The sequence below is a fragment of the Pseudorasbora parva genome, chromosome 10, assembly GCF_024679245.1.
Source record: "Pseudorasbora parva isolate DD20220531a chromosome 10, ASM2467924v1, whole genome shotgun sequence".
Taxonomy (NCBI): domain Eukaryota; kingdom Metazoa; phylum Chordata; class Actinopteri; order Cypriniformes; family Gobionidae; genus Pseudorasbora; species Pseudorasbora parva.
Window position 1 is genome coordinate 13972115 of NC_090181.1, and position 12040 is coordinate 13984154.

General features: G+C 36.3%; 1 long non-coding RNA gene across 1 annotated transcript in view; it reads right to left on the minus strand.

Annotated features, from left to right (window-relative positions):
* Positions 1-12040, minus strand: part of LOC137090585 (uncharacterized) — a 38516-nt gene that overhangs the window by 24761 nt on the left and 1715 nt on the right. Inside the window, exon 2 of the long non-coding RNA XR_010907907.1 lies at positions 11535-11743. This is a non-coding gene — a long non-coding RNA (uncharacterized lncRNA). The remainder of the gene's footprint in view (positions 1-11534; positions 11744-12040) is intronic.

The following is a 12040-nucleotide window of genomic DNA, read 5'->3' on the forward strand; positions in this document are numbered from 1 at the left end:
CTTTTTTTAATATCATAACATAACCACACTTTTATACAACTAAAGTGCAGACTACTAACTTTCAGCTTCATCCTCCTCTCCTTGTTTTTAAGCATTCAAGTAACTCGAATAAACACCAACAACAATTCTAATCTTCAGTCAAATTATGGCCTCACTGAATAAGCAAAAAAGCACTCTGAGAATATATTTACCGCCTTCTTCGGAAGGAAAACAGGTAGCAGGCAGCTGAACTTTGGAAATCCATGAAACTACAATGGAAACAATTTACAAGCTTTTAATTTACATAAACATGCAGCCTTGTCAAGCAAACATGCTTGCCATTAAGCACAGAAAACCGGAAAACAATGCTACATTTCTGATGGAAAGACATTTTTCAACATAATAGTAAAATCCAAAAAGACTCTCCGGTCATAACTCGAATAAACAGACATGCAGAACACAGACATTAAAATACATACAAAATCTGCAGACTGTGTCATCGTTAATGCAACTTTAGCAACCGAACCTATAACCGTTAAAATAACTTCTCACTCACACACAAGTTTGGAGGCTGGAGTTTTAAATTGTAAAAGAATAAAAATAAAGCTAGGTTTTTTAATGTTTTGAAGAGTAGAAGGACAAAACGAAGCCATGGTGCAGGGTCTCATTGTGAAAGCTTGCATATTTTCCCTCTAATTAATTTTCCAAGGACAAAAGACAGGAGTTTTGCTAGACTCCATAAATTATTACAAAAGACAAGAGAGTGGGACCATCCTCTCAAAGAACAGTTTCTGCTTTGTCTAAATTGTGTGGTGTTCTTTTGCAGAGGTGCTCAGAAATGTTTTACCATTTCATGGTAGGGGGGGCCATCTGCTGGTCATATTAAACAACAGATTTTTCAAAGAGCTTAGATCTTGATCCAAGAATGTATATTTATATATATTGCATTTTATTTATAGGTGAATAATGTGCCATGTATATTAATTGCATAAGCATTTGAAAAAATAATTTAATTTGTCATTCAATGGTTTAAAAGCAACTTTGTAACTGTATAAAGGATAGTCTGTCTCTAAAGATTTAAGCTCCCTGTATTGATGCGTCTGAGCTTTAGTGTTTATATTTGTGGAGTAAATGTGTGTTTCTCAGCTTTTGTTTCTCTCCACCTACATTTGTGAACTAAAACAAAGAGGTGGTAACTTAGTGGAAAGTGATGAATAGGTTTGCTGGCACCATCACTCGTACAATGAAGGTGCCAGAGCCGGGTGCAGAAATGTTCAAAGTCATTGTTCCCCTGGAGACGGGTCAGCATATTGGTCAAAGCCTGATGCGACTCTACTGTGCTTTATCCTCATGTGCACCCGACCACCTCCACCCAGAGCCAAGCACTGAGGATTCTCACATTTATTTTGAGTAAAATCTCCCTCCCAACTGCATCGTATGCACAAACATCTCCTTGATGTTTGCAATGCGTCCTTTGATGTTTACCTGCATAAATAATGTCTTTGCTGCGCCTTTGTAGAATAGATCATGTGTGTAATGTTATTCTGAATATGATACATTGTTAGAGCGATAACACATCAAGACGTTGCCCCTGCACTATGTACATTTAACTCGGTTGGTCCTTTACAGACACTTGACTGGGTAAAATTGTGTAAAATAATGCAAACAGCCTGTTTTAAACCATAACGCAATATTGATTTAGCTTAAAGAGCTATTTGTGATCCTTAAAATTTACTTTCTATTGATTATGTAACCTTTTGTATTCAGGTTGAATTGCATGGTCATTGAAATGAATCAACAACGTTAATTAGGATATTAAATTAAGCATATTTTAAGACACATTACAACACATTTTGACAGTCAATAACTGATTTCAGTGGATGTAAAAACATTTAAAATTGTACACAATATACAAACTATTGTTTTAGTTTATTTATATATATAAACTATAACAGATGTTTGTGTGTATGTGTGTGTGTGTATATATATATATATATACACACACACACACACACACACTCACGTTATAGTTTGTATATGAATAAAATAAAATGCATATATAATATATATAAAACCATTTTATGTTATAACAACAATTAATAATTATGCCCATTTTGTGCTTTATCCATTTAAAAGACAATATTGTATAACTGTAAAAAGATCTGTATTGTAATTGAAACAACGTTTAGACATTGTACTTCAAATAAACAAAGATCCACACCAAAGTTTAGAAAAGTTGACTGGTCTAGTTATCGATAACATTTTTTTCAGTCGTTACACTAATCTCCATGAATTGTGTCTCACTTTAAAAGTTGGGTGTGAGGAACAGAGAGCACGGGTGGGTGCGCGCGCGTGCGAAACTGTCAAAGACACGGCGAGCGCCCTGAGAATCCCCACGCAAGGCACACCTTATTAAACACTGCCTGATAGGGTCAATAGCCCGCTCTCCCAACACCAACCTAGAACAATTTCAATTTTAATAGCTTTTACTATGTATTTCACAGGCAAGCCCCCATTGAAATAGAGCCATCAAAAAGTCCCGCCGACAGATTCAAGCCCGGGAGCTTGGCGTAATTATCCCAGCGGACACGCGCCTGTGTAAGGTAGTTCAACCTCGTTCATCATCTCCAGCAGGCCCCGGACTCTGCCTGCTAATTTCATCCCCAGGATTAGCTTTGCTCACTTGTCTATCTTGTTATATTTCTTGAGGGTGAAATATCGCCTTCCACTTTTAATAAGGCTGAGCGGGGCCACGCACCGTTGCCTGCGTGCGGCATACGCGCGGAAAAAGGGGCAGAAGGGGAGCAAAACTTTGCCGCGCGCTCTTCTGGGGAGTGACCGGAGAGAAAGAGTGAAGGTGAAAGCGTATGCCTGCGATACCTGCAGGGCAATGCAAGCTGTTTGCTCTCTGAATAGAAAAGAAAAGAGGTGTGTAGGAGCTCTGGGCCGTGCGCGCTGATACACCTCCAGAGAATGCCCGTGCGCGCCGAAATTAGCAGACGCTCGCGAGGCGGAGCACGAGCGTGACATCTTATTAAACTTGTGGATCAAATCCGCGTATCCTCAGATCATTTGCCATCCGTTTGTCACCTTCACCCTATACCCCGCGCGCCCTGTGCTTAATTACAATGTATTGTGTTTAAAGGGGCAATTAAAGCCATCACACCAATGGCGTGTTGGACTTTAATTACCCATTGACAATAAGGGTGAATGTTTCTGTGTACTTGTAATAGCTTGTGCCTCGTTCGTACAGTGCACCCGTTTACACTCATTCTTGCTTAGAAAGTAAGTTAGTAAGTCATTAATTAAATCATTATAAGATCATTTAGACCAATGGTTAATGCACATTTAAATCTGTTAAACGTTATACGGAATATTTTATTATTATATATTTATTACTTATAAAAGGTGAGATATTTTCTAAAGTATTTTTGCTATGACAATACTGCTATATATTATGATTTTTTTATTATCTTTTCTGTAAGAAAATGGAAAATAATCGTCATGGGGGGTAAGGAAATATGATTTCTAATTTTTATGTATGTTTTAGATGATTTATAATGTATTAATAATATTATTAATTATAATTTATTTAGTAATCATCCAAGTCATCCTGCAGCCTGCTCTGAAATGTTCTGAGGCCTGATAGTGTGTCCCAGCTCACTGGTTGAGAAACACTGTTATAGAGTATTACTTTGCCTCAACAAAATAGAATAATAGTGTATGCAATGGCCACTTATTACAATGCATTGTGTCTCTACAGGCAAAAGTTAACTTAGTTTAACCTTAAAATAGGTGGACCGTGTTATCAAATATGTGCCTGACGGTCCAGGCCAAAAGCTCAAGGAAAAAAAACTATAGACCTAATTACATTCGGATCACAGTGACATGAAGTATTTCAAAACACTGCTAGCTATTATTCTGTTTCTGCTCACCTTGAAATATTCAAGAGCTCACATATCACTCATTCATCAGGCAGAAAAATTGAAAAGAGAGATGGCAAAATATAATTAACCTTGTTACAGCCAGGTCAAACAACCGATTTTTATTCGTTTTATATGACAGCGCTTTGAGGCAATATTTTCCCAGGGAGACTCATGGCATACAACATAAATTGAGATAAAAATGAAAACAAGAAACCTGAATTAATACTACTGTACTGTATCAAATAAAAAGCTTCTTGGCACCTGTGAGATACCCTTAAGCAGTTTAGAGGTAAATCGCTATTGAACCAGATCCGTTTAGCTACTGGAGCTTATTGCTTCAGACTTTCATCACAGAGGCCGGCTAACATTTGATACTTCATCATCTACCCATGGCCTCACAGGAGCCGCTGAGTGCACCTGACACACACACACAGGTTAAGGATACAATATCTTACAAAGAAGGACATTTAAAAGAAATATTAATGTTCAGGTTTATATATATATATATATAACCATATAACCATATAACCTAATGATTTGGTACAGTCTCTTATGCTCATCAAGCCTGCATAGACCAAAAATAAAGATGAAAAATGATAATATTGTGAAATATTATTACAATCTACAATAATGTTTTCTTTTTTAATATACTGTCAAATTTAAATAATTTCTGTGCTGCAAAGCTGAAATTTTCGTGAGCCATTACTCCAGTCATGACTCTTGAGTGTAATATAATCCTTAAGAAATCATTCTAATATCCTGGTTAATTATCAGTGTTGTGTTAATGTTTTTAAACCTGTGATACTCTTTTCAGGATTCTTTGATGGATAAAATTATTTTAAAAAGAACAGCAATCATTTAAAATAAGAATATTTTATAACAATAAACACTACCGTTCAAATGTTTGGAGTTAATCATTTTTACCTTTCTTCTCTTGGAAAGAAATTATTACTTTTATATAGCAAAGATTAAATCGATCAGAAGTGACAGTAAATATTTATATTGTTAAAGATTTCCATTTTGAAAAAATGCTGTTCTTTTTACATTTTTATTCATCAGTGAATCCTGAAAAATGTATCAAAGGTTCCAAAAAAAAAATTAAGCAGCACAACCGTTACGAACACAGATAACTGAGTATCAAATCATTTTATTAGAATGATTTCTGAACGATCATGTGACACTGAAGACTGGAGTATAATGATGCTGAAAATTCAGCTTTGCATCACAGAAAGAAATTATATTTTACAGAAAACCATTCATTTCTAACCACTTATTATATATATATATATATATAATAAGTGGTTAGAAATGAATGGTTTTCTGTAAAATATAATTTCTTTCTGTGATGCATAGTATATATATATATATTACACACACGACAATTAACACCTTACAGGAATATTGTAAATGTGCACTGATTTATTGTGTTGCTTTAATAGTCATGAAAAGACATAATTTATAAATCACAATGTACCAAATCATTAGGTTTGGTAAAACACTTCATAAAATAATCATTTGTTGGATTTTTTTTAAATGTTATTGATTTAAATGAATTACCATATTTAAAATAAATGGATGAGCAAGTACAAATTGGTAAGTTGATGATTAGACAGTGTTATTGAACTGATCCGGTCTAGGTGTTTCCTGCTTAATTAAGACTCCGCTGTCACATTGTTCATTACTTTTGCAACCCTCTTGTGAGTGAATTGCCGCCGTCCGTTAATATTTACAGCCTAATACCCTCAACCCCGAGAAGCCACAGCACTCAAATTATATGTCAGATAATTAAAAGAATAATTATGAACGGTCAGCAAGGTATGAGCCATATTTCATAGATGATTGTGTATTTATTTTCCATTTTTCATGGTTTAAATGTATTTTGTATGCAAATAAGCACAGGACACTTTTTAATTAACCGTGAGGGGTATTATGTGTAACTTGGTTATAAAATATTTTTGTATTCATCAAGCATATACTAAAAAAACGCTATTTGTATACAATATTTTAAAAATATTGTGGAAGAAAAAAAACTATATTTTAAAAATATTGTCCAAATTGGAATGATATTTACTTATCATCATCACTTATAAATAAAATTGTATTTTATGAATGTGTTCTGTGAGGCACTTGATGACAAATAAGTGCAGCCATACGAGGTCATCATCATATATTCTTAAATTATACAAATGCAATCCATCTTACAGATGCTACTGCTAGTACTCCTAGTCAGTACACCCAGCTCCAGCCCCTCTCCCTGCATACTATCCCCCTCTCACATAAAGATGGTCATTAATTGAATCACATAATTTTCTTCCATGCCTCCCACAAAAGGCCATTTGCAACTTCAGGTGTGGCAGGATAATGGGGGATGATATTTCTATCCAACAATGCCAGGGGCAGACTCTGATCATTTTCTCTTCTGAAGGTTAAACTTAGATAACCTGCCTTTGGCATTTAATCAGCTACTTGTTAAATACTCTTTTGGTAATAAAATAATTTAAAATTTTATTGCTTCTCAAATAAGGCTCTTTTTAAATGGATTTAACGACTTTGTTAAGGCTTTGCTGAACGCATCCCTAGTTAGGCTAGTGTGTAAAAGCCTAATGGTAATGATATGCTTTACAGCTTGCAAAATCGCAATGATATTCATTAAAATGACTTTGGTAATCACTGTGTGTAAATTAGAAATACCCGTCCCATCAGCAGACATTTAAAGGGATAGCATCGCACCATATAGAATTATAAACTATAATTACTAGTATACTCCAAAAGTCTCCATGGTTTCTACATAAAGAAACAGGTCCTTATCTAATTTAGAGGTATCATTAATGATGATACCTCTTAAGTTAATGTTCATTTTACAAATACATTTAACATTTCAAGTTGTATACACTTAAATCAGCCAATGAATGTATTCTGAACAAACATGAATTAACTGTTTTTATTCATTTACTTTAACCTAGACTAATAATGCATACATTTGTTGTTCATTGACAGTGAATTATACCTAGTGCATTAAAGGTAGGGTAGGTAGGAATGATCTAAACACTTTTGTCCAAATTTGTTTAAACTTTCTTTATATGTCAATACATAATTAAAATGTAAGTACTCTGAAAAAGAGAGTATAAAAATTAAGTGACTCTAGACTTTTTAATCTGCAATAAACACCGCTCATTATTTTCATTCGGGACGAAACAAATGATTGGCTTTGGCGACTGTCACGCTCTCTCGCTACCATGGCAACCACTGCTTTCGCTACAGGTTCTGCCCACACATGCGCGCACCCCTAGGAAGAGCAAAAGCATTCAAAACGAACGGTGCTGGGTTTTGCAGTCAGCGAAGGCAAACAATGCAAAAAAAGGAAGACAGTAGGCCTACATGTAAAGGCAATCCACAAAAAGTCTTTGGATAAACAAAGAAATCAAACGTGAGTAAATATGGGCGTGGCTTTCCAACGATGTCAAGAACTGAGGGACCTAAAGGGGCTAAAAAACGACTCATTGCTAATCTTTCATTTTGATTAAATTTTTTCAGTTTATGTTTTCATGAAGCATGTATCACTAGCACATGTAGCTGCCTAATATATCATAACATTACTTAGCATAAAGTTACAATATTATACACTAAGCCATTAGTAGAGATGATAAATACTCAGAGCTAAGTTAGCTTTAGCTACTACTAATCAACAATGCTTTCATCATGGAAACTCTTACATGCAAAACACAGTATATGTTATGAATCTTACACAAAATTCATCTTCACAGTATAACTGATGTTATTGGAATGAAAATGTATCCCGTTTTTAGCTTTGCCTTATAAATATAATTAGCTTGTTACTGAATTAAACAAAAATATAGTTTACACTTTACTAGTATCAGTATTCTAGCTTGATAGTGAGTACTAAAAGACATCTTATTTGTTTATATTCATACTGATATAGTTAGATGTTTTATTACATGTGATTCTGACATGATGTCACTACATGCTCAAGTCAATAATGCGTCTTCTAACTGAGTGGTTGGTGAGGCGCGTTCATGTATTTTGGGGGCGTGGCTTTGGAAAAAGCCCAGAAGGGAGAAGATGGAGTGAATGGAAATAATGAGTTGTCTTTAAAACAGTCGTGAGAGGTCTACAGACACTCAAATTTTATACTTTCTTTTTTAGAATACTTACATTTTAATTATGTATTGATATATAAAGAACGTTTGGAAAATTTGGAAAAAAAAGTTAACCAATTCTTACCTACCCTACCTTTAAAGGTCCACTGAAATTAAAATTTAAGTTTTTTAGCTTTTAGTATGACTGTGTTAGCCCTAAAGGTTATAAATAAGCTAGTATGTTCTAAAACTATGACAAAATTTGCATTTAGGAGATATAAGCATTCAAAATTTACAGTCTCCCACTTCCCTTAAAACGAATCTTCATCGCAGACTTTACCTTCTCGTCAAATCTTCTGTCCAATCAAAATGCTCTCTAGAATCTAAAGCCCGACCCCTTACACTGCCGAAGCTAAGGCTGAAATCAGTCAGTTGTTCACACATTTACTAATTTCTACATGGTGAAAGGAACATAGCACACTATATATGTGATAGGAAACGATTCAGTGTAAATATGCTTTCAGTTGAGGCGAATTAAGTCTGTTTGCACGTTAGTTTCACGCAGCAGCACACACACCCAACGGTTCTGGTCTAAATTTAGACTACAGACACGAGAATGCAGCGCGGATCATATGCGCGAGTCTGCGCAGACAACAAACATATCGACCCATTTGAATTCTGCACAGAATGCTGCATTTCAAAGCGCTATGGAGGAGATTATGATGATAAACTGTTAGAGGAAATTGGCTTTACCAAACAGAGAAAGGTCCAAACTTGTGTTCTAGTCAAACTGTATATAAACTAAACGCTATTGGCCGTTTCAAAAAAGAGGAGGAGCTGCTAACAGCTGGAGCCGTTTCAGGGGAAATTACGTCAACACATTGAATAATGCGGCGCGTTTCAAGGCACTTCAGTGGGCCTTTAACTAATGTTAATTTTACACATACTTTTAAAAATACTTACTTAACATTTAAAGGTGAAATAATAATTTAAAAAAATAAATGAATGTATTATGAACAAACAAGAATAGATACACTATACCTAGATTCATTTTGCAGAAGAACTTTTGGTTGTGCGTTTGGCTCTGCAGATGAATATGGTTATCCAACTGCTCAAGCTATACTAGGCTTAAGAGATATACACGATTTAGATGGAAAGGATCTCAAGCTGACTTTACTGTAACTTATATCCTTATTACAAAGTACTTGAAAATAAATTCCAGCACAGCACTACAACAAACATAATAAATTGTAGTAAATAATCACCGTAGGTAATGCTTGAACTCTGTTATAGAGCTATACATAGGCTATGGCAATTTATTGGTTCAATTAAATACCTTACTCTCTTCGTCGCCGTTACAACATTTCAAATCCCTCAGTTCTCTGCATCTCTGCAAAAAGGTCTAAAATATAAACACTTATAATAGGCTTACCCTAGTGAATTGGGGCAAATGGGGGGGGGGGGGGTCCGAATCATCCTTCTTCACAATCCCAACATTGACTTGTCACCATCTGCATAATCCTGAGATATTAGTTCCTCACCATAGAAAACCACGGCATCACAAGCTGCTATTGTAAACTTGCCGCATCGCTCTGGCTGAGAAGGCCATTGAAAAAGATCACTGCAGCCACTATTGCTTTGTTCATCCAAAGCATTACTAAAATATATATTTTAAATTGTTTACTTAAATTAGAAGTTGCGCTCTGATCTATTATTCTCTCACAGTTATTTTTCAGATTATTCAACAACAAAGTCAAAGGGGGAGGTGACATAAAAAGTTTGAGAACCACTGCTGTAAAATGTTACCAGTTTACAGTTGACCAGCAAAATTTAGTTATTTTAGGTAAAAAGTCTGTCCTAAAAATGGTTGCTTTACAAATATCACTCTTAGTTGGTTAAAGACCATCAAATATATACAGGGCCTTCTCAAGAAATTAGCATATGTGATAAAAGTTCATTATTTTCCATAATGTAATGATAAAAATTCAACTTTCATATATTTTAGATTCATTGCACACTAACTGAAATATTTTAGGTCTTTTATTGTTTTAATACTGATGATTTTGGCATACAGCTCATGAAAACCCAAAATTCAAATCTAAAAACATTTGCATATTTCATCCGACCAATAAAATACGTTTTTTTAATACAAAAAAAGTCAACCTTCAAATAATTATGTTCAGTTATGCTCTCAATACTTGGTCGGGAATCCTTTTGCAGAAATGACTGCTTCAATGCGGCGTGGCATGGAGGCGATCAGCCTGTGGCACTGCTGAGGTGTTATGGAGGCCCAGGATGCTTCGATAGCGGCCTTAAGCTCATCCAGAGTGTTGGGTCTTGCGTCTCTCAACTTTCTCTTCACAATATCCCACAGATTCTCTATGGGGTTCAGGTCAGGAGAGTTGGCAGGCCAATTGAGCACAGTAATACCATGGTCAGTAAACCATTTACCAGTGTTTTTGGCACTGTGAGCAGGTGCCAGGTCGTGCTGAAAAACAAAATCTTCATCTCCATAAAGCTTTTCAGCAGATGGAAGCATGAAGTGCTCCAAAATCTCCTGATAGCTAGCTGCATTGACCCTGCCCTTGATAAAACACAGTGGACCAACACCAGCAGCTGACATGGCACCCCAGACCATCACTGACTGTGGGTACTTGACACTGGACTTCAGGCATTTTGGCATTTCCTTCTCCCCAGTCTTCCTCCAGACTCTGGCACCTTGATTTCCGAATGACATGCAAAATTTGCTTTCATCTGAAAAAAGTACTTTGGACCACTGAGCAACAGTCCAGTGCTGCTTCTCTGTAGCCCAAAAGTGCCTTGACCTGGGGAATGCGGCACCTGTAGCCCAGTTCCTGCACACGCCTGTGCACGGTGGCTCTGGATGTTTCTACTCCAGACTCAGTCCACTGCTTCCACAGGTCCCCCAAGGTCTGGAATCGGTCCTTCTCCACAATCTTCCTCAGGGTCGGGTCACCTCTTCTCATTGTGCAGCGGTTTTTGCCACACTTTTTCCTTCCCACAGACTTCCCACTGAGGTGCCTTGATACAGCACTCTGGGAACAGCCTATTCATTCAGAAATTTCTTTCTGTGTCTTACCCTCTCACTTGAGGGTGTCAATGATGGCCTTCTTGACAGAAGAAGTCAATCAATACCCATGATTGCGGTTTTGAGTAATGAACCAGTTTTTAAAAGCCTCAGGAATCTTTTGCAGGTGTTTAGAGTTAATTAGTTGATTCAGATGATTAGGTTAATAGCTCGTTTAGAGAACCTTTTCATGATATGCTAATTTTTTAAGATAGGAATTTTGGGTTTTCATGAGCTGTATGCCAAAATCATCAGTATTAAAACAATAAAAGACCTGAAATATTTCAGTTGGTGTGCAATGAATCTAAAATATATGAAAGTTTAATTTTTATCATTATGGAAAATAATGAACTTTTATCACACATGCTAATTTCTTGAGAAGGACCTGTATATATGCAGAAGTACTGAAAGTATTATTATTATTATTTTAAATCCAGCTTTCACCTTCCAACATTTCCTTCAGAAGACTTGAGTGTCTGCCCTTCAGAGTCCAGATATGGTTGTGCTTCCTGTCCACTGACACCCATATAAATGGCCTTATTATCGCCCATTGGAGTGGGGGAACCTGGTGTGGTCTGGTCCAATGAATCACCAGCAAGCTTTTCTTTTTTTGGCCAGGCTCCAGCTCTTGTTGTCTCATCAGGTTCTGGTGCCTGATAATGACAAAGTAACAATAATTCACCTGAATTAAAAGCCTAAATCTGCAGTTGAGTGGCAGAGTGACGAGCTAATGAGGTGCATTTGGGTAAATTGTTGACAGTACTCTTCACAGAGAGGGAGGGACTATCTTTAATTTACCAAAGCTGAGACAACAGCGTAAAGAGCAAAGTCAAGCAGATGAAGATGAATACACTGGTTGGGTCCCCGGGAACTTCTGCATTAGTGCATGACAACCTAAATGCTCTTGTCACCAATGAGCGTCACATTCGCCTATGGGCACTTAGTGGGGG